The sequence below is a fragment of the Pinus tabuliformis genome, chromosome 2_1, assembly GCF_031772625.1.
Source record: "Pinus tabuliformis cultivar Carrire ecotype Pingquan chromosome 2_1, CPIR1, whole genome shotgun sequence".
NCBI classification, from domain to species: domain Eukaryota; kingdom Viridiplantae; phylum Streptophyta; class Pinopsida; order Pinales; family Pinaceae; genus Pinus; species Pinus tabuliformis.
This window is the reverse complement of record NC_142299.1, coordinates 879,259,682-879,283,734: the sequence shown is the minus strand read 5'-3', so window position 1 is coordinate 879,283,734 and position 24,053 is coordinate 879,259,682.

Here is a 24,053-nt window from a genome sequence, read left to right as displayed (position 1 = left end):
TTGTTGAACATATAAATGGCATGTTCTATTGATAATGAATGCATGGCTCTTATGTACTTAAGTGAATTGCATGCATGCTTAATCGTGTGACACAAGGGGATTGAGGATCCCTGTTTAACTATTATGCTTTTAGTAATTCCATCATTTGTTTTATTATTAATGAATTAGCTTGATGTAATACTTGTGTGTCCCCTAAGAAGAAGGATTGTGATGGTATATGAGTAATGGAAAAGGATCGTGGAATAATGTCCCCTCCAAACTGATCAAGCATAAATGCTTTTAGTAGGAGGCCACAAATTCATAGTCTCTAGGTATGAGAGCTAAAATAATTCTCTATTGTTTCTATAGTAAATGGGAGGAAGAGGTAGACTAGGAAGTCCTCAAAGTGTTTGCAAGCGCTTAACAAGAAGTTTCCCATTGCTTAACACTCAATGTTCCTTGTCGCATCATGGCCCTTTTGAAGTATGGCCATCGGATGAAAATGACGTGAAGATGGAGGTGAGAGATGAGAAGTCACTCGGTATCTAATGAAGAGTTTCCTATCACACCCATCCAACTGGGCGATCTTCAAATTACCTTGGATATTCCACTAGATAATTCATCACAATAGATTTAATAAATTTATACTTAAAAATCCAAAATCTACAATATTACAATTTTACTTCTCATTAGATTTATAGATCTGTAGATTAATGTTAATAGTGTATGCATGCAAATTAAAATTGTGCCAAAAATAGAGAAAATTGAAATAAAATTTCACAAACATTTGAGACAAGATATGACCTTGAAAAGTATTGACAATGTTGGATAATCTACCAACACTAAGGGGTCTCCCTGGTGTGAAGTCCCAATTAGACCTCAAACTTTTTGGGATAGGATCCCCATCTGGATAATGACATGACTCCCATTATATGTGTGTTTTCTCTTGGATTCAAATGTAGAGATGTGTGATTCCGAATGCAATATGTTAGAAGGATGAGAACAATATCAGCTCTCCATTGATGGCTTGTAGAACATGACATAAGAACACAACAACAGCATCATGAGCAACAACATGCCTTATGGAAGCATGATATAGTTCAAACTAACTAAGACATATGCAAGGGAAAAGTGCTATCAATCAACAAAAAATTAGTTCACAAATCAATCGCTAACATTAACATTGGATTAAGGGAAAAGATTCAAAGTCTACACATAAGCTACATGAAAAAAATTAATTCATAAACATGTAACTGGTGTGTAAACCACATGCATACATAATTGAGATACTAGATAGCCAATATTGCAATAGAGGAACGCATAGTAATAAATGCAAGAATGGAAAATATTTTCATTAGTATTGTCTCCAATTCACATACATGTACAACAATCTCGTCAAAACCCAATAGTGGGATGAGATAAATTCATATCATCTTCATAACATAGAACTAGCCTCACAATCCCTTCACCTATAGGCCACCAAGAGAAAAGGCTTTCAGCTTGTCAAGCACAAGATAACGACCTTATAACTAGCCTAGTGTAAGTGCTAAAATTAATTTTTCTTGAGGTATGAGGTTACATTTATAGAAATAAAGGGGTGACCTTTCACCTTCTCCTATAACTTCTATACTTACTCATGACCTTTCCACCTCCCATTGACTCTTCATTTTTCCAAGGACCTTTAGACTTCCACCATAAATTTAGAGCTTCTATGTGATTTTTGATATTCCCCCTTTATTTTCCATTTATGAAAAGTATAATGTACTTACAATATGGTCAAAGGATATTCAATGAGATTTGACATTTACTTTTGCAAAAACACATAGTACTTCAAAAAAATTGATGATATCTTGATGATGTCTTTGTCATGCCCTTGGGTCACATTGGCCACCAATTTGGTGCAAGAATGCATGAAGAAATATATGACCAAAAATAGTTCTACTATTCCAACCTTACAAACACATAGTTACTGATTAAGATACATGACGAAAGCTCTTTATTAATGAAATAATAAACTACTATCATGAACAAAATTGGTCAAGATAATAAGTGTCAAGAGGTAAGTAAAATTGTTGAACTCAATATTCCTTCGCCCTTTGTGGTTATCAATGTTGCCCCTATCATGATTTCTGTGTAACCATAGAATGGTCTCCAGATACTCTATCTTTGTAGCACATGGTTGCACTTTAATCCTAAAGTGCTTCACTTCTACCTTTAATATATCTTGCACTTGCAATTTAGTTTCTTGTCCATTGGTGTTGGATATTTTCCTATCGTCACATATTTTAACTCAGTTATTCAATGAATTGTATGAATATTTATTCAATTATTCCTTAATCCTTCTTTGTACATGCCACTCCTGATGCAATTATTTATTATTTTTCAATTGGTGATAAAACAAGCCACTTCTGATGCAATTTTTTATTTTTGTCAATTGGTGATAGCACATGCCACTTCTGATGCAATTGTTTATTATTTGCCAATTGGTTATAGTGTGTTATCACTGGTAGTGCAATTTTGAGGTATTGTAGTGTGCAACATAAATTACATTGTGTTATTTAGTGAAACCTTAGGTGTTTAATTTAATTATCTGCATCGATAATAGGCATTGACATAAACCTTGGATGTATAACACATCATCTAACTTCATTTTATGTTGCAGGTCTAAACAACCCCCTTTTTGCTATCGTATGGAATTATTCCAGCACTGTGCACCAAGATGTATCCTTTAATTATGGTGAATATTCATGTGTAACCTCATTATCATATAGTGGCCCATTAAATGAATAATTTAGTGCTTTTATTCTATCACATCTTCATATCTTCATATAACTCTATAGATAATTTCTAATGGCAGTTTATGACATACTACTCCCATCGCAACAAATTATATTACCCTCCCTTCATTCATTTGTATCAACTTGCCCTAATGATAGTATAACATACCCCTTATTACTAAGCATCATTATAATATATATTGGATTCATCCTAACTCATCAACCTTGCACTCGCCTTCGCACATTATCCTTTCACATGTTTCTTTGATATGGTGTAAGAAAACAAAACAAATTCACTTCTCAACAAATATTATCATTGCTCGAGATCACCAAATAATCTCTCATTGAACTCTCACATAAAATTTGAGCACAGTTTATTTCTAAGGGACAAAGGTTGGCATGCCTATCCTCTATACAAAGGCTAAACTGCCAAGTTTAGTGTATGAAGCAAGGGGTTAGGGGCTTGTGTAATGTATATGTGCTATGCATTCATGAAGAAAGATGACCTTGTGATGGTGCATGTTTCATTTACAAGAGGTAGCTATGAATTGGGTATTGGGAGTGTGCATTGCGCCAAAGACTCCGTTGATATTTCTCCAATGCACTATAATCGATCTACACACCATTAAATGTTTTTTAATAGCCACTTCAAGTAGTAGGAATTGCATAGGTATATGATCTCACGTTTGTAATGTTATATATATATATATATATATATATATATATATATATATATATATATATATATATATATATATATATATATATATATATATATATATATATATATATAGATATAGATATAGATATAGATATATATATATATATAGATATAGATATAGATATAGATATATATATATATATATATAGAGAGAGAGAGAGAGAGAGAGAGAGATCAACGTTTCTACTATTCAACCTCTATGGTGGTTATATATTATATATGTTTTCCATGTTTTCAATAATATGTATATCATTGCAACTATGGACACATAGTATTTCAACATGTTGTTATATCCAATACAATGCTCACTTTAAGTCGCCAATAGACTTGAACCTTGAATTGTACCCCACACAACATTTTAATTATCCTCGGAATTTCTTTCCTCCATTCAACTTTGTCATGTTAGCACTAGGCGGATGAATAGTGAATTAATTTCATTGTCCAATAGTTATATTTTTCCATTTGGATGGAGTGGGTGCTTGAAAGATTTCATGAAAAACAATTAAACCCTAAGGTTTGACCCCTTTTGGTAGTATCCCAATAGTATTACAATTCTTCTATGGTACGATATGTTTAAAGGTTCCACGAAGTCTATACAGTACACAACTCCAACATGCTTGATGGGAAGGTCTTCAAATTGACTAGAACCACAATTTTTCTATTAGGGCTTGCATACCATAACATATCATTAATTATAAAAATTATATATATAACATAAAATACAATAAAATTTGCATCTCAAATTTACTATGAATAATAGGGGTGAAAACCTACTATATTCAAGCAACTAGTTTCAATTATTTTAAATTGTTATAAATTCCAAGAGGAATTTCAAGCAACACATAAAACTACTTCGAAGAACTTTGTTGGAAATAAATGTACAAGGTACAATGTGAAACCTTGAAGACTTAATGTTTCATGACAAGATAAAAACCCCTATCTTCATAAAATTTTACATCAGGAATTTCAATGATCTTGTTGGTTGCATGTAACTCTGATACGTTATGACTTGCTTGACATGATGATGCAGTTGTAATGTAAGTGCCATGAAATGATTGTGAAAATTCATGGTAGATGTTGTGGATTAAAGTAAATATATATGGGACTTTCATCATGATGACCTAGGGTTTTTAGGGCGTGAAAGCATGGTGGCATAGGTCTAAACCCAAATTCATTTGAATAAATTAGGATCAAAGTGGAGAGTGGCTATTGACACAAAAAACAACCTACCATTTGGATGCATATCAATGGGAGGATAGTGCTTGAAAATACATCATATTGATAACAACTTAACAAAACCATAATGTATATGATAGGATGAGAATCAAAATGAAGGAAAATGAGCATGAATAACATGCACCATGGAAGCATGGGTTATAGTAGGGTTTTACAACATTGGTCATTGAAATTTGACTCGTTCAAAACATAAGCATGATCCTTATGACCATGGAAAAGTAGAGGGAGACTGATCCAGGTGGATGTTGGTGGCCACCCACTCATCCCACTTGGACCCCCACAACTGTCTCTTTCAGTTTTTTAGTTTCCTTAATTGTAGCACAATTTACTATTTTTAGCAGTTTTTTGGGTCGTGAACTTCCGGAGTTGTTTTGAGGCCCTAAATGACGTTTTTTGGGAAAATTGGGAGCAACATGGGTTCATGGACAGATGTTTCTCTTCCCAAAGTTGTATTCCTCAGATAGATCTTTCTAACAAGCTATAGTGTGTGTCAAACAAAGATCGTATGCCAAAGTTACAACCCCAGGAAGTTGATGTAACAATTTACCCAAAACGGGGCCCATAGTTTGGTGCTTCATCTCCTAGGGTTAAGTTTTTGGATGTTTAGGGTTTTCCATTATTTCTCAACAATAAATAGGCCCGCGAGCCTCATTGTAACACAGTTCATAGGCATGTGGCTACCACATCTCTTCTCATAGATAAGCTACCATCGCCCTAGCTAGTTTATTTCCATTTTTTTTTTGTAAGCATATTTCAGTATTTTACAGTAATGAAATGAAGTATTATTTATGTTGCATCTTTGTGTGTATGGTTATATCTGTAATTTTTTGTGTTCCTATTTAAATCTGGATTAATGGTATCAGAGTGCTCTGCTCTTTCTTTGTTTTTCTTTGCATGTCCCCAACGAGGTCGGGATATAAGGAGTTAGGGCTTCAATTGGTCAAACCTTTGTAAGACCAGCCTCGTAAATCCCAATGGCCTCCCATGGCGGATGAAAAGAAAGATGAGGGGGCAAGAGATCCTATCAAAAGGAATGTGATGATGGATAACTTTGCCCAAATCCTTCAGCGGCTATCCAGAGGCGATGCATTGGCTTCCAACAGCTACTCTGGAAATGCCAGACCCTTTAAGGTACAAATTAACTTTGAAATCCCCATATTTGAGGGTCAGATAGATGCAACTGCCATAGATAAATGGTTAAATATGCTAGAATGGTATTTTTCTGTTCATGATTTTTCTAGTCGAGAAAATATTATTTTCGCTCTTCTCAAAGCAGCCCCCCACGTCAAGGACTGGTGGGAAACCTACTATGAGCAGAAGGATGAAAGTACGAGCTCACTATTTTTAGCTGCACCCACTTAGAATTCATTCCGAGATGCCATCAAGGAGCAATACTACCCTGTCAAAAGATATGAGGATAAATACATAAAGTGGACCATGCTACAACAAGGAAGGGACCAAGATGTTCCAGAGTTCACAAACATTTTTCATACCCTTCACACATAGTTGGGTATCAAGGATTCTGAGCTACATTTGGTACTCAAATACCGAGGTTGCCTACATAAATACATCTAGGATGAGATGGAGTTCCTAAACATCTCCTCGCTCGGCATGGCGTACCGATACGCTATCAAAATCGAGCTAAAGTTTAAACAAAAGAAGCGAGACTTTAGATCTACGAATCCAAAGAAAAATTGACAAATCCAAGGCAAGGTAACCCAAGACAACCCGTCGAAGCCACAAGAAAAGAAAAACACCACAAAGTTGAAGAAAGACACAGGAAAGTAGTGTGACTTCCATAAGAGCCCCACTCACAACACAAGTGAGTGTTGAACCAAGCAGTTGCTTGTGGCCAAGTTGAAGGCTTCAGAATCAGATGCATGTTCCGACCCTGTGTCAGAAACCAACAAGGGGAATGGTAAAGGGAAGCAAATCATTGATGCGGAGCCCAACACCACTGTTACCACCGCCAAAATCCATAAGAATGAGCCCAAAGATCCAGAGGAGGGGGGTGTCTTTTCCACTCACAGATGTGGGTGAACAATTCGCCACTGCAATTCATTGTTGACAGTGGCAGCCAAAAGAACCTCATTTCAGCAGAGGTCATGAAGTGGTTGAGCCTACCGACTATATCACACCCATAGTTGTACAATATCGGGTGACTTCACCAAGGACGAGATCTCCGAGTCTGCCAGTAGTGTCGCCTTCCCTACAGCATCAAGCCCTTCACAGATGAGGTATTGTGTGATGTTGCACCTCTTGATGTTTGTGATGTACTATTAGGCCAACCATACTTATGGAGGCAACATGTTGTGTATGAGTCAAGGCCTCACATTGTTATTATTTCTTTGGGTAATTCATTATACAGGATACCGAAGGTAGCCCCACCTACTGCCACCTCTTTGATCACTACTAAGAAATGTAGCAAGCTCATCTCCCAGACTAGTAAATTCATTTTCTGTTTGGTTCACTCCCAAAGTAAGGGGAATATCATCGCCACATCCATGACCCCCATGAAGAGTTCCTCCACATAGCAGTAGTCGTAGATGGATACGGTCATGAAAGTAGATAGGAACATCTTCTCCTCACCCACAGGGACACCGTTGCACTATCGAGTCAAGTAGTCATTCGATCTGACTCCTAGAGCACCTCTACCCAATGAGTCGATATATCACCACTCCATTTTGGAAAATACCAAGTACAAGCAGTGACATGATCAGCACCAGGTACCACACAAGTTTCAAGTGGGCGACAAAGTCTGGTTGCATCTACAGAAAGAATGCCTTACAAGAACTCATACCAAGGTTGTGGGAAACAATGCTTTGGAGCACAACATTTCCCCATTCCTTCACTTTCACCGAGTGTTCAACATGGACCACCCTCGTCTATGATTCCCACCATTACTGGACACATCAGAGATTGTAGAACAACTCACCAGGGACCTAGCTCAGTAGAAGTTTCCTCATCTCAGGGAGGAACTCAACGCAATGGGGACCATTGCTTCCTAAGGGGGGAGGAATGATCTAGGTGGATGTTGGTGGCCACCCTCTCATCCCACTTGGACCCCACAATTGTCTCTTTCAGTTTTTCAATTTCCTTAATTGTAGCACAATTTACTATTTTTAGCAGTTTTTCAGGTCCTAAACTTCCAGTGTCATTTTAAGGCCCTAAACGATGTTTTTTGGGAAAACTAAGAGCAACATGGGTCCATGGACTCGTGCTTCCTTTCCCAAAGTTGTATTCCTCGGATAGATCTTTCTAACAAGCTATAGTGGGCATCAAATGGAGATCGTATGCCAAAGTTACGACCCCGAGAATTTGATGTACCAATTTACCCAAAACAGAGCCCATAGTTTGGCGCTTCATCTCCTAGGGTTAGGTTTTTGGATGTTTATGGTTTTCCATTGTTTCTCAACAATAAATAGGCATGCAAGCCTCATTGTAACACATTTCAGAGGCATGTAGCTGCCACATCTCTTCCCATAGATAAGCTACCATCGCCCTAGCTAGTTCATTTCCATTTCTGTTTGTAAGCATATTTCAATATTTTACAGTAATGAAATGAAGTATTATTTATGTTGCATCTCTATGTGTATGGTTTTATCTGTAATTTTTTGTGTTCCTGTTTAAATCCGGGTCAGAGACCAAAAAATTTGGTCATGGGTGAAATTTTAGGGCAGTGTTGTGGCTACAAGACATGGCGAACCACTAGTAGAATTCAACATCTTTGCCTCAGACCTTTCAAAATATTAAGCTTTAAAATACATGCAAAGAAGTATTTAATTAAGCACCATGGGTAACACTTGAGTTACTTGACTATTAGGATATTCCAACACATAGGAAATAATTAAGTATAACTTGGTCTACTATATAGTTAGATAAACTATGTTTCTTTAGTATTTTTTTTATAACTTACAATCCAACGATCACGATATGTTCTAGACATGAAGTGATATGACAATTCATTCTCTCTTTGGTATTACTGATACTCGATCTATGGCTTAACACCAAATTGGTACATGATCTTTATTTAAAGAGAATGGAGGGTCTTTTGTCATGTGACCATTTATGAGAGAAGATTATGTAAATTTTATTTCTTTTATTAATAATATTGCTTGAAGTGGTCGTGTTGGTTTAGGCCGTGGATTGTTTACCTCTGTGAGGGTTTTAACCATGTCAAGAATATTGGTGTACTGATCTTTGATATTCTTGTGAGAGGTTTCCTTCGGTGTTAAATCTAAGGAACTTACCTTGTAAATTCCTACATGGTAACAAAATCATTCGAGGGCCGCATATTTTAGGGATCCAAATCTGAAGCGGTACAATTGCATCTAACTGTCTTTTCCTAGATATATTGTTTTCGACTGCTTTTGGGCCAAGAGGACTACTTTATTGTGTTAGGAGCTCTGTTCCATTGAGGAACCCCTTCCGTTTCACACAAAAAGGTTTTCAGTAGCCATAGCTACGCCATTTTTAAGATCTAGAGGTATATAGTCTTCATTTGTAGTTATAGTTATTTATCTCTCTATTTATTTTGGTTTATAGTCATCTATAAAAAAAATTATTACCGGATCTATACCTTTCGTTTCTACATATGTTCTTTTCCTCGTGACTTTGTGCGATATGAACAAACCAGAAATGGAAATAAAGGATTTTTCTCATGTGTATGCTCTTTTCCGTCGCGCCTTAGTATGATCTCAGAAAATCAGAAATATTGAGGAAAATATATAGTTTCCGGGGGAATAACCCCAAATCTAACTTTAAGCCATAAGAATTGGATACTTTTGCTTGTTTGGTTGGTTTGTGTGGTTTTTTTTTTGTTTTGTGGGAAAAAAGGGGATTTTCAAGCAAGCACACACCCCAAAGCTTCGTTAAAAAAAAGAAAACAAACAAACAAACAAACAAACAAAAACCTTTCTCGTTTCCAACAATTACTAAATCTTTTAACTAGCTCACTTGGTCTAAAGTTAGTTTATGAGAATAAAGGTTTTGGGTTCAAGTATTTCTTTTTGTTGAGTTACTTTTTCAAAAGACACATGTAGCTTATGTTTTAAAGTTACTTTTTGTAAAAGTGTTCTCACCCATTATAAAAAGTGAGTCACTTATTATTCTAAAGCCATTTAATCTTTTATTAAAGTTACAATTTAGTAGATAGTTCATAAAGTACCATTGTAAAAATGACTTTCACTTATTTATAAATGTGGGTCACATAAAGTAATCTTTTTTTAAAATTAGCTAATTAGACTAAGTTTGCAAAGTGTTTTTTTTTTAAATATAACATTATCATCCACTTCCAAACATTCACGTGGTTCATTGGCATCTCCAACAACTTTTCTTCATAAAGGCATAACTTCTTCATCCAAAAGCTGTTTTCAAAGCCATGTTTTTTTAATTGGCCTAATTTTTGAGATATTTCCATTGGAACACCTAGTTTCAGCATCTACAACCTCAGTTTATTTTAAAATGGAAAGTTCATGCCTAGTTATTCTTAACAACACCAACTACTTCTAATGGCTACCTACATGGTGGATTTACTTAGAAGTAAAGGTCTTTATTGAATATACTCAGGCCAAGAGTCTAAACCTAAAGATGAAGATAAGCTAGCCAAATTGGGAAATAATAAATATCAAGCATATGGGTTGATAGGGATGTTTATTTCTCCAGACCTTAGATTCCATATCACAGAAATTGATACCCTCGATGAAGTAATGAAAAAGCCCACTATTGTTTTTAGAATTAAAAATGATATTAGAACTCATCAACTCGAAATTGAGTTGCTTACTATGGAACCTAATCATTTTTCTTCCATTGAAGATTTTTTTTCCAAGTTCAAAACCATTAGACTTCTCTTGGAAGGTGTTGAGGTTAAGAAGGAAGATGATAGCCTTATTTATTCGATTCTTACTAAGTTAGGACCATCCTACTCTGTGTTTGTTTCCACCTTCCATTCCACTAGAGAAGCCTTTATTTCTCAAGCAAAAGACTACAAGTCCCCCTTTTTTATGCCTTTTATGATTCTTTAATAAGAGAACAAGAAAAACTCTTACATCTTGGTCTTCTTAATATTGTAAACTCTTCTAAGAAATCCTTAGCATCCCAACAGCAACCAAATTCAAAGAATCCTAAGAAGCAACATTCTAAAAAAAATGTTCCTAAATCAAACAAGGGTCCTAAGAAATTTCAGTCTCAAAATGAAAAATCAACTCAAAAAAATGATAAGGTAAATAAAAATAAAGGGAAGAAGACTGATAAACAATAAAACCTTTTTAATCATGATGGCCACTTAGAATCCAAATTCTTTAAGAAGATGGAAGTCTTGGAAGCAGCAATGAAGAAGCATAACTTTTATTTGCAGCACTCTTCAACTTAAACTTCATATTCCGAAATAACACTTTATGCATGTGATTTTGAAGCATCTTGGTCTAGTTATGCACTAAATGTATCTTCTTCTTCTCATTCTCATGAGTCTCTCATTGATTCTAGAGCTTCTTATCACATGGCCAAAAACAAAGCCCTTTTTTCTTCTTTAAATAATTATAACACCAAAAATATATATGCTTGTGATGATAGAACTCTTAGTGTTGTAGGGTCTGGAACTATTCATATAGACAATGGTCAATTTAATGATGTATTATGTGTTCCTACCTTGTCCTGCAACCTTCTATCTATATATCAGACAATCCATTCAAGTAAAGATAAAACCTTCGAATTTTCACCTGATGATGTTGTAATTAAGGACCTAAGAGATCCTAGACATATTTTAGCTACTGGAATTTATGATGATTCTACAAGGTTGTACAAGTTTGAAAATTTTGGGTCATCAACTTTTCCCTCGGTATTTGTTGCTCGTAATGATGAAGTGAGGAAACTTTGGCATGAGCGATTTGGTCACTTAAACTATCGCTCCCTTCAAAATCTATGTAAAGAAAATATGGTGACAAGTCTTCCTATGGTATCTTGTAGAGATGGTTTTTGTTTTGGATGTGTACTCATAAAACATCATCGTGATAGTTTTGAAAAACGTTCCTCTTGGCATGCCTCATCCCCTTTACAGCTTGTGCATAGTGATTAATGTGATCCATTTCCAACTATTTCATTCTCTCGCTACAAGTATTTCTTAACTTTCATTGATTATTTCTCTAGACGCACTTGAGTATACTTCTTAAAACTCAAGAGTGAAGTCTTTAACATGTTCTTGGCCTTTAAGGCCTTTGTTGAGAAGTAATCTAGACATCAAATTCTTAAGCTAAGATCTGATAATGGCAGATAATATGTTAACAATAAATTCATCAACTTTTGCACTAAGCATGGAATTTAATTGAAACATATTCTTCCATATACTCCACAACAAAATGGTGTAGCTAAAAGGAAGAATCACACCTTAAAGGAAATGGCTAATTGTATGCTTCAATATAAAGGACTTCGTCTTAATTTTGGGGCTGAAGCAATTAACTCTACAAATTGCATAGTAAATCGCACTCCTACTAAGTTTTTAAAGAATATCACTCTAGAAGAAGCATGGAGCTCAATTAAACCAGATTTAAGTAACATTCATGTTTTTGGAAGTGAAGCATGGACCCATATTCGAGATAAGAAACATAAAGCCTTAGAACCTAAGAGTAAAAAATGTATTTTTGTTGGATATTCTGAAGATGTCAAAGGATATATACTTCTTCAACCTAACTCCAAAAATATTATCATTAGAAGACATGTGTAAAGTTTGATGAAAATATATCAGTCTCTGAGCCTAGTTCAGTGGATGTGCCACCTCTCTCTATCTCTTCTACTTCTGAAAATATTTCTTCTTCATATGATGACAGTAAGTATGACAATCCTCCAACACCTTCTCGAAATCATCCTTCAACTCCTCAGCTTCCAAAATGGGTCCACGCTACTCAGGATGCAGGAGGTGATCGTACAAATCAGTGTTGTACACATTCTCAGTTCGATGGAGCCTCTTCTTTACTGGCTCAAGTTTCAGTGAATTATGATCCTGACACCTTTATAGAAGCTTCAGGCCATCTAGATTGGGACATAGCTTATATGAATGAAGAATATTGTTCATTATTGGAAAATGATACATGGGACCGTGTTCCTCTTCCAAAGGGACGAAAACTTGTTAGATGCAAATGGGTTTATAGAACCAACTTTGGACCAGATGGAAAAGTTGATAAACATAAAGCTCATCTTGTTGCTAAGGGTTTTTCACAAGTTGAAGGCATTGACTATACTAAAACCTTCTCCCCTATTACCAAAATGAACTCTATCTGCCTTTTTCTTCCCTTCGTTTCCTCTTTTAAATGGAAATTCCATCAAATGGGTGTTAAATCTGCCTTCTTGCATGGGGACTTGCATGAAGAAATATATATGGAACAACCTCTTGGATTTATACAAAAATAATAGCCTTGAATGTCAGCTTAAGAAATCCATTTATGGTCTCAAGCAAGCCCCTCGGGCTTGGTATGCCAAAATGGATAGCTTTCTTTTAGATACTAGATTTTCTAGGTGTCGTTCTGACAATATTTTCTACACCAAGAAAGTGGGTAAGTCCTTAATCATTCTTGTTCTTTATGTTAACGATCTTATCCTTACCGGTAGTGATCCCAACCTTACAAACCATGTGAAGTCCAACCTTAAAAAGAATTTTAAAATGATAGACTTAGGACACTTGCATTATTTTATTGGTCTTCAAGCCTTGCAATCCAAACAAGGTATTTCCCTTTCTCAGTCCAAGTATGCATGTGATCTTCTATGCCACTTTCACATGGAAGAATATAAGCCATCCCCTTCTCCCTTTCAATCTAGATTCAAACTTTTAGTCACTTGTACTTCCCCTGAAGTTGATGCTACCTTATACCGTTAGCTTGTTGGAAAACTTTTGTATCTAATAAATATTTGTCCTAACCTTTCCTTTGTTGTTGGCCTTGTTGCTCAGTTTATGCACAAACCACATGAAATTCATTGGAACACAACTAAAAGAATACTTCGTTATGTTTGAGGTACAGTTCAGTTTGGGATTCATTACAGTACAAAAGAATCTCCTCTATTGGTTGGTTTCACATATTCTAATTGGGATGGTGACCTTGTTGATCAAAATTCTATTGCAGGTTATGTATTCACTCTTAGTTTTGGACCTATTACATGGGCTTGAAAGAAACAAAGTGTCATTTCTCTTTCTTCAGCAAAAGAAGACTATCATGGCACCGTTCAAGCTAGTAAGGAAGCCATGTGGCTTCATTAGATCCTGTCAAAGTTTGGTTTTCAGTATCAACATCTGACTACAATTTGGTGTGATAATCAAAGTTCCATTCAACTAAGCAAATATCTATTCCAACATCAGCGCAGCAAACACATTGAACTACACATGCACTTTATCAAAAAGCTCATTCATGACCATATTCTTGAAGTGAAATATTGTTCAACCAATGATCAAGTTGCAGACATCTTTACAAATGCTCTCATAGAGTTGAATTTTACTAAACTTCGATTTATGGTCGGAGATCAGGAAGTTGTCATTACGGGGGGATATGCTCTAACCTCCTTCCTTATCCTATTATGTCATCTTTATACATCCTTCAATCTTATCCTAGGATGCTAAGATATTCCGACACATATGAAATTATTAAGTATAACTTGGTCTAGTGTATAGTTAGGTAAAGTGTGTTTCTTTAGTATGTACTTTTTGTAACTTATAATCTAGTAGTCACGATATGTTCTATACATAAAGTGATCTAATGGTCCATTCTCTCCTTAGTATTACCAATGCTTGATCTGTGGCTTAACACCTAATTGGTCCATGATCTCTATTTAAAGAGCATGGAGGGCCATTTAACCTGTGACTGTTTATGAGAGAAGCTTATGTAAATTTTCTTTCTTTTATTAATAATATTGCCTAAATTGACCACGTTGGCTCAGGTCATGGACTATTTCCCTCTTTGAGGGTTTTAACCATGTCAAGCGTACTGGTGTATTGATCTGTGATTTGTTTGTGAGCGGTGTCATTTGTTGTTCAATCTAAGGAAATTACCCTATAAATTCCTACATTGACCATTTACAAGTATGGCATTCATCAGTTCCACAACTAGTTCCCATTAGTTTTTAAACACCACATTAAGAGATCACCCTTGTCAATCTTCAAAAATGAAATGGAGAACAAGACATAGGGCTTATTATGTTCCGAATTTTAAAGTAGGTTTCTAGTGTTGCTCCGTCGCCAATAGGCATGTTTAGTATCCCAGTAGAGTTAATCAAGAAATCACAAAAATTGCTCGGTTTCTAATGAGACTATTCAGTACCCTAGAAATTTTGCTTGCATCACCTCTTTGTACAAGAAGCATTTCTCCTCTTTCACACATTATTTAGTTTTTCATTTGAATGCACTTTATCAAAATGTATGTAGTCATTCATTGCGTTATTTTACAAGAAAGAGGGGTTGTTTCTTGTTTGAAAGAAATGAAAAGATATTTTAAGTTAGGTTTTTCCTCATGCCATATTTCTACACCACATCTCCAATCGACAAGTGGACAGTAAAAACACACCATGAAGTATAAGAACTAGATTGGAAACATACTTCAGATTTTGGATATAATTATTTAATAAATAGTATAAGAACTAGATTGGAAACATACTTCAGATTTTGGATATAATTATTTAATAAATAGATTAGAGTTCCCCACTAGCATCCAATCGTAGTTTCCTTGTTGATAAATTAGGCTCACTTATGAATGCAATGGACCACATTTCAATACTAGATTGATAAGAGGTTGCCTCATGGAGTAACCACTACAACATAAACAACCATGGATTCCAGATTCTAGCATTTCTAAACAAGGAAAGTATGGGCATGATGGAATCTCTTCAGGGGATGGATATATACAAGCTTGCAGAGACATGTTGAGAATAGAGCTCAAATGAGAAAGAACATGTTGAATACAATTTAATGAATGGTGGATGCAATGTAAATGAGAAGCAAATTCAAATTAGAGAGAAAATGATGTTAAAATGCAAAAAATGAAAACAATGCAGGATAGAATAAAAGTCAATATGATGGAATGCAATGCAACTAAGGGTTATGAAATTCTTATGTAAACAAAAAAAGTTCACAACTAAACCTGAAACCTAATTTAATCAGAAAATAAGTCAAGCACATGTGAAATCAAAGTTACTGTGCAACCATTTAAGTTGCTCCCAATTGTTAGGTCCCTTTAATACTAGTGTAGCCCTCATATTGTTATTGTTAGTGTAGCCTCCTTATAATTATTTTTGTGCCCATTTAATGCCCGTATTGTTATCAATGTACTGCATAGAATTCCACTATTGTTATTTTTGTTTCCTTACATTATTGTTGTTATGTAGGCTCTAATTATATTGTGACCCCTTAGACTCCTATATATACAGAGGAGGTGTTGTCATTTGTATCATCCAATAATTGTGCAGTTATGTTATGTAAAGGAGGTTTCCCCCTCAAAGAGGTTAATTCTCAAGTTTCTGATCTATATTTTCTTAATTTTTGTGATCTTGTTGCATAACATTTGGTATTAGAGCTTTGGATTCTATGGTTTTGCTGCTTCAAACATGTCATCCTAGCATTTTAATTATACCTTTTTTTCTACGAGGCTTCAAAAGTAAAAAGTTTGACCACATGGAGCCGAAATCATGGTGAACTTAATCTACAAATTTCATATCTTGTTTCACTATATTTTATGAGATGTGATCTGAAGAAATTACGGATTTTACCAGCTACAAAATTTAGTCTCAAACAAGTGACCTAGGGAATATCCTCATAACTTTATCTACAAGTATCATATTTGAATATTGTAAAATGTGAAAAATCGCATAGAATTTAGTTTTTTTTGGGTCATTTTCAAGGTCGGAGTTTGAAATAGGGACATGTGGTATTCTATATAAGTTCACTCTATTGAACTAGTCCATATTGAAGCCATAGTGGGAGATTGGGCATAAATTTATCTTGAAGAATCTAATCTCGATATGACTTGTGGAATTGGAAAGAATGCTCACTGGGCTACCACAGAACTAAATTTCAGACTTTGGCGAGCTGAAATTACAAAGATAGAATACTTTCAATATCAAGATCCTAAAAAGAAAGAAAAAGGTGTGTATTTTTTTATTTTTGCATAACTTTTGTTTGAAAAATCAGTTTGAAGTTCAAAGGGCATAGTGAAGTATAAAAAAATTTATTTGATTCCAAAATGCCTCAAAAAAAAAAAAAGACACACCTAGTAAGCAACCAGAATGTCTACCTTCACGCACGAAGAAAAGGAAGAAATGTAACATGATATATCAAAGTTACAAGACCAAGTGCAACAAATTTCGCTTTCTCAAAGAGTAACTAAAAATGAACTGGAAGATAAGATGGATGGTATAGAACACAAAATTAAAGTAAATATGGAATATTTGAAGAATGGTTTAAAAGCAGACATGGTAGGTTTGGAGGAAGGTTTGACAAAGTTGTTACAAGAAATGCTTCCTAGTGGTGACAAGGTACTCCATGAAAATCAAGATGGGAACAAAATGAATATGAAATATGATTTTAGAGACTCCAACATTGGGTTTAAGACCCACCAAATTCCAAATATAGATATGAGGAAGCTTTATGGCAAGGATCTAATAATATGGATACTACAAATGGAACAATTCTTTGATCTACATGATGTACCACACACATAAAAGTTACACTTTGAATCTTTATATTTAGAACAAATTCAATTTATGTGGTATAGATGACTTTGTTCTTGTAAATAAATTGTCACTTGGACCATTTTTGCGGAAGAATTTGTATCACATTATGAGTATACAAAGATAAATGCCTTCTTTATCCAATTGATAAATATCAAACAAAAGGATTCAATGGCAGAGCACATTGAGGACTTCCAAATGTTGAATATCAAGGTGAATGATAGTCCAAGGGAGCACAGAATTGATGTCTTCACAGGGACTTCAAAGGATAACATCCACCATGAGGTTCACCTTTGGGAACCGGATTCATTGGAGAAGAAATTCAAGGTGGCAAGAAAAGTTGAAAGAAAATTTATGGAAACAAGGAAATATACCAATCACAACTATAAATATGGAAGTGTTGTTGCTCCTAGTCTCCCGTAACCTACAATGTTGACACCACAATGATTGGAGGAAAAAATAACAAAAGGGCTTTGTTATATTTGTGATAGAAAATACACTACGGTCATAAGTGTGCTAAGAAGAAATTATTTTACATAGATTGTGAAGAGGAGGAAGAAAAGGAACTATAAACATCAAAAGGAGAGGATATACACCGAGAACAAACCCCAAAGAAAGAAGAAACGAATTTGACCATATCTTGTAATGCATTGATAGGAATTACCACTCCTCAAACTCTCAAGATAGAAGTGTTTATAAAAAAAAAAGTAATAGTACTGATCAATTCTGGTATTACCCACAATTTTATTCATTGTAAGATAGCCAATGAATTGAATTTCTTTCTATATCCAACACTAGAGTGTTAAGTGATGGTTGCAAAAGGAGGAACTATAAATTTCTCAAGGAAGTTTCATAATATAAATCTAACCATGGGGGGATATGTACTGAATAATCCAATTTTTTCCATTCCAATGGGTGGTGTTGATGTTATATTAGGAGTCTAATGGTTATAATATTTGGGGATGATAGATTTTAATTTTCAAGAAATTTTCTTGAATTTTCGTGGGAAGGAAAGGAAATTTAATTAAGGGGAATTACAAGGAAACCGAGGCATATAATCAACTCTAATGCTGAGAGAAAGCTTTTGAAGAAAGAAAAACATGGCATAATTTCCCAATTATGCTCACTAAATGTTCAAACATTGAAATCATTTTTTTCTCCATATCTCCAAAGAATATTGGAAATCATTCCAAAGTATTTGAGACTCCCAAAGGCCTCCCACCTATTCGTGATCATGATCATGCTATTCACTTGATTCCAGGAACCATTCCTCCAAACATTAGACCTTATAGATATACCTATGCAAAAAGAGTGAAATTGAACATATGGTTACAGAAATACTAGATGTAGGTATAATTAAACCTAGCCAAAGTTATTTCTCTACTCCAGTAGTATTGGTACACAAGAAGGACGGATCATGGCGTAGGTGTCTGGATTATGGGGAGCTCAACAAGATCACTATTAAAGACAAATTCCCCATTCTTGTCATTGATGAATTGTTGGATGAACTACATGGAGCAATTTACTTCACCAAGTTGGATCTTAATTCAAGATGTCATCAAATTAGAATTAAGACGGAAGATATTCTGAAAAAAAAAATATTGAGAACTCATGAAGGTCATTATGAATTTTTGGTCATGCCTTTTGGCCTTACTAATGCACCTTCCACATTTCAAGGTTCCATTTTCAAACCCTTCCTTAGAAAATTTGTGTTAGCATTTTTTATGATATACTAATCTGCAACAAGTCTTGGAAGGATGATGTTCAACATATTGACAAAGTGCTCAAACTATTAGAGGAGAAATAATTGTATGAAAAAACCTCCAAATGTTTCTTTCGGGTACAAGAGGTGGAATTTTTGGGTCATATTGTATCTCATGAGGGTGTTAAGGTAGATCCTAACAAAGTTAAATCCATCAAGGAATGGAAAATTCCCACAACCCTAAATTATCTTCAAGGATTTCTTAGGTTAACAGGGCATTATTTCAGTTTTCTTAAGAATTATGGGAAAATAGTAGCGCCTCTAACAACATTACTAAAGAAAGATGCACTTTTTTGGACTCCAAAAGAAACTAAAGAGGCAATGTGCCAAGCTCTGAATTTAGCTACTTTTAACTTCGCAAAAACCTTTATGGTGGAATGTGATGCCTTAGGAAATGGAATTGGTGTTGTTTTAATGCAATAAGGAAGACCCCTTTCTTTTAAAAGTCATCCAATCAAGGGAAAGTATTTACACAAACCTATTTATGAAAAGGAAATGTTGGCAAATATACACACCCTGAAGCAATGACACCCTTACCTAATTGGAAGATAATTCAAGGTAAAAACGAATCATAATAGTCTCAAATACTTTTTGGAATAAAGATTATCTTCAGAAGAGAAACAAAAATGGGTCACTAAGATGCTGGGTTATGACTTTGAAATCATCTACAAAAAAGGAAAGCAAAATGTTGTTACAGATGCACTCTCAAGAAGGGATGAGGATGTGGAAGAATTGCTCTATGTCATTTCAATTATTCAACCTACCTAGATAACTTAAGCAATGGAGGAATGGAAGAATAATTAAGAGGTTTGGACGCTCATTCAAAAGTTGCAACAACATATTAGTACATCAAATACGTTTATCTGGAAAAATGACTCATTATGGTACAAATATTGCTTATATCTTTGTTCCCAACTCAAACAAAATATTATTTTGGAATTTCCCACCTCTCCTTTAGGAGGGCACTCACGATTTTTTAAAACATACAATAGGGTCAAGAAGGAATATTTTTGGGATGGTCTTAAATTTTATATTCAAAAGTCGGTGGCAGAATGTTTGGTTTCCAACAAAATAAAGTTAAAATAATTAAGACCCTCTGTCTACTACAACCTTCATCCATTCCAAGTCTGCAATGGGAGGAGGTCTCAATTGTTTTTATCATAGGTTAACCCAAGTTCGAAGGAAAGAGTGTCATCATGGTGGTATTTTATAGACTTACCAAGTATGCACACTTTTGTGCATTATCCCATTCTTTTGAAGCTAGTACAATTTCTACTGTGTTAGCCTCACTCTCTTAAAAACAATTATAAATCCAAATAAAATAATTAATTAAATAAAATAATGAGAGTTAGTTCCTCAAACTAGGGAGTTTAGTTAGGAGGAGAGATTCTCTCCAACTAGTTCTCCTAAGTTAGTGTGTAGTTGAGAAATTGTCTCAACCATAGTGTCCAAGATAGACGTACTATCTTGAGACCAACATCCTCATGTATTTATTTATACTATTATCAATATTTGTATATTGGATTGATTAATAATGAGAATATGAGGAATGTTGAAGGCTCTCTGCCTTTTCCGCCAATTTGTCTTTTGTGTGTTGCTAGTTTATTATTGTGTGTTAATTTGCATATATGTTTAATATGGCTTTGTGAGTGTATTATTGGATGTGTGTTAACTTCCTTTATGTGGAATCGGAGCAGAAAGATGCTTGTTCTACATTTTGTTTGAATCTACAAGTATCTTGATCTAGAAATTGCAAGAAGTTGAATTCATTTGGAGTTTATGTTGCTGGCGAAGACAAATTGGGAAACATAGGAGATAATTTCCACTGGGTATTGAAGCAAGGATGGATAGATGGATAGTGTTAAGAGGATTGGCAGCAAGCTTGGTAGCACTAATTATGTGATCTATCCTCTATTGAGTGTAGCGCAGATTTGATGCAACTCTATTTTGTCAATAGAAGGCAGAAAGAAACACGCTATTTTTTTCTGGATTGACTTGGGAGAATTATCAGAACTGTGACAATGAAGCAAATCGGCATTGAAGGACAACATATACACTTGTTGGAGAGTTCCTAGTGCAAGAGGCGATTTGGTAAGACATGCAGAACTAGAACCTAAACTTGAACTTGAAGATGATGCAGACACAGATAGAATTACTGCTGTTGGTATTCAGGATATTTGGTAAAGTGACCCCATCTTAGTTGCAGTGTTATTGTATAATTCTAAGTCTGAAAGTGGTCTGCGGTGAGGCCCTGATGGTGTCCAAGTGTGGCTGGAGACATGCACAAGCACCTTGTCTGTCGATTCTGTCATTGTAAATATATGAAGGAAACTGTCTACATTGGACTTCCTTCTGTTACTATCTGTAAGATAACTTGGTATAGTAGATTGTTGATGCAATTGTTTGTATGCAATAGCCAAATCTTTGAAAATCTCCTCTGTATTGTAAAGCACCGCCGCCCTCACTTGCTGATATGTTTAGTCTTATTTCCTAGATTTTGATGCTCCTTTCATCCTATATTTTAGTAAGGACTATGCTACTGGTAAAATGGATTTGAGCATAGCAATTAAATTACGAGAGTTGTGTTTACAAGGATGAGCCTAGAGTTAAAGTGGGCACCTTATGTCTTGGTCGATTGTTGAAAGTGAAGGTTGCGAGATATGAATCGGATTGGCGCAGCAGAATTATGAGGCAAGGACAAAGGTATGACTAAGCATGTTGGCATTTTGGGTTTTCTTAATTGAACCTATTAATCAGTATTGCGAAGATGATTTATGTGGTGTGATCGAGTTTGAGGTTGGTGGAGATATCAAAATCGATGATCATGACATGACCACTGGCCTGTATCAGTGTGTTCTCTAGTATCAGAAACATTGGAAATGACAGCGGCCTCCATATTCCCAAATCTCATGCAATAAGAAATATCAATCTCCACCAGATTCTCGCAACCCTTAGCTAGAACGGAGAGGCACAGGTGACTAAACCGGATGAGCATCGAAAGACCTATGGAGTGCAGGCTAGGCCCAGCCATTGCATCCACGAACCCCAGGCACTGATCGCTGATTTGAGGGTAGAGGGACAAGTCCAGGTGCTCTACAGCTCGGTATCTCTTGAGAATTCTTGGCCGCATTTCGCCTTTGAGCAACCAGATTTTCCTCTTGCATGCTGATTCGAGTCGATAGAACTTTTTGCAAACAAGAGACCATGAATTCCTGTCTCAAGTTTCTTTAATATCGTCAAGAACCTTCTAATAAATGCATTCCTTACAAAATGTATGAAGACACTCGCATATTGTTGTAGCATCTCTCAAGTGCTTTCAGCATGGGCAAGTGTAGTAGCAATGTAGAGCATGGCACTCATAAGCATTATGCCATTTTGGGCAGTCATCGCAGCTGCACACTAAGGTAAAATCTGAAGCATCTCCTTCAGTTGAAATCATCTCTGCAACTGAGTTTCTAGAAACACGACTTTGCAAGACTGTCAAGATTAGCTTCTTTTCACACTAAAATTTACTCTTATTCAGGTCTAGAATCTCTGCTACTTTCAGTAATGCTTTAGTCGTATTTTGTTTTGAAAGAACTGTGATATGAATGGTAAGGTTATTTGTAGTTTTGGGAGTAAAAAGGAGGTTCTATTTGTAAATTTCTTAATATTGGAGTGATAAGGAGTTAAGAAGTTTGTAAATGTTTTTTTTGGAGATATAAGTAATCATAGAATTTTTGGATGAGATAAAGGTGCATTAAAAATTTTAATGGACAGAAAAGATGTATCAATCTTTAGAGTGATAAGGTTGTAACTTGTAGTTTGAAAACTTCCATTTAAATTTGAAGACAAGTTTCTTCAAGAATTTGTAAGCTTGGAATTCTCATTGTTTGAGAAATCTCATTCATGCTGTTGTGAAGGTGAATATTAATGAACTTCAATACTTAATAAAGACATTTTTTTGCAGTGTTGATGTGTCCTAGATCCACCCAAAATTGAATAAGGGGATCTTAGGTACACCATGTGTATGTTTGTGATGGTGCATGATTCTTGATATTGTGTTTGTTTTGTGTCTAGTTTTGACTCTAACCTTCATGTACACACAACAAATTAGTGCATTGCATGCACATAGTCTATTCCATCAAGCTCTTGTAATCAAGCTTAAAGTACACAATCACAAAGTGTCACATCATAAACTTGATAAGATGATCTTCCAAGCAAGCACATTTCACATTATGTAATCAAACAAATCAAGTTAAGGATGCTACATAATCAAGTTGTCAAAGACGATTCTACATCAACATCCAATCAAGTTAATGATGTTGTCATCTACATCAACAACAATTGGAGTGATTCAACAACCATTTTTTTGGCAATTTCATTTGCACCATTTTTCATAAGCTCAATACAAAACTGTAACTTACAAATCATAATTTGTAACTTGGATTGTAATCAAAGTCAAATTACGTTGAATTGTAAGGGTGCATTTTCGGTTTTAACCGACACCCTCATTTGATTTGTTAAAGTGCATCATTAAATCAAGTCAGTTGTTACTTGAACATTGAATTTATCATTTGTCATTTGGGTGAATTTTCGACAATGTTCGACACCCATCATTTTTCAACACATTCAGTGCATCACTAAGTGCAGTAATTAAACCAGAGTTCAAGACAACAAGTAATTAAAGCAAGTACAACAATCATCAGCAAGCGAGTGTGTCATTCAAACAACCAATCAAGCGAGCGTGTCCAAATCAAGGGCAAAGTTTCTTATAGCATTCGTAAGTGTCCATGAAGCATTCAAGCAAAGCAATCATCATCAAGCGAGCGTGAAATCAACAAAGTGTTTAAAAGCATTAACAGTTCAAGCAAGTGTTTGAGTATCAGTACAAGTGAGCCTA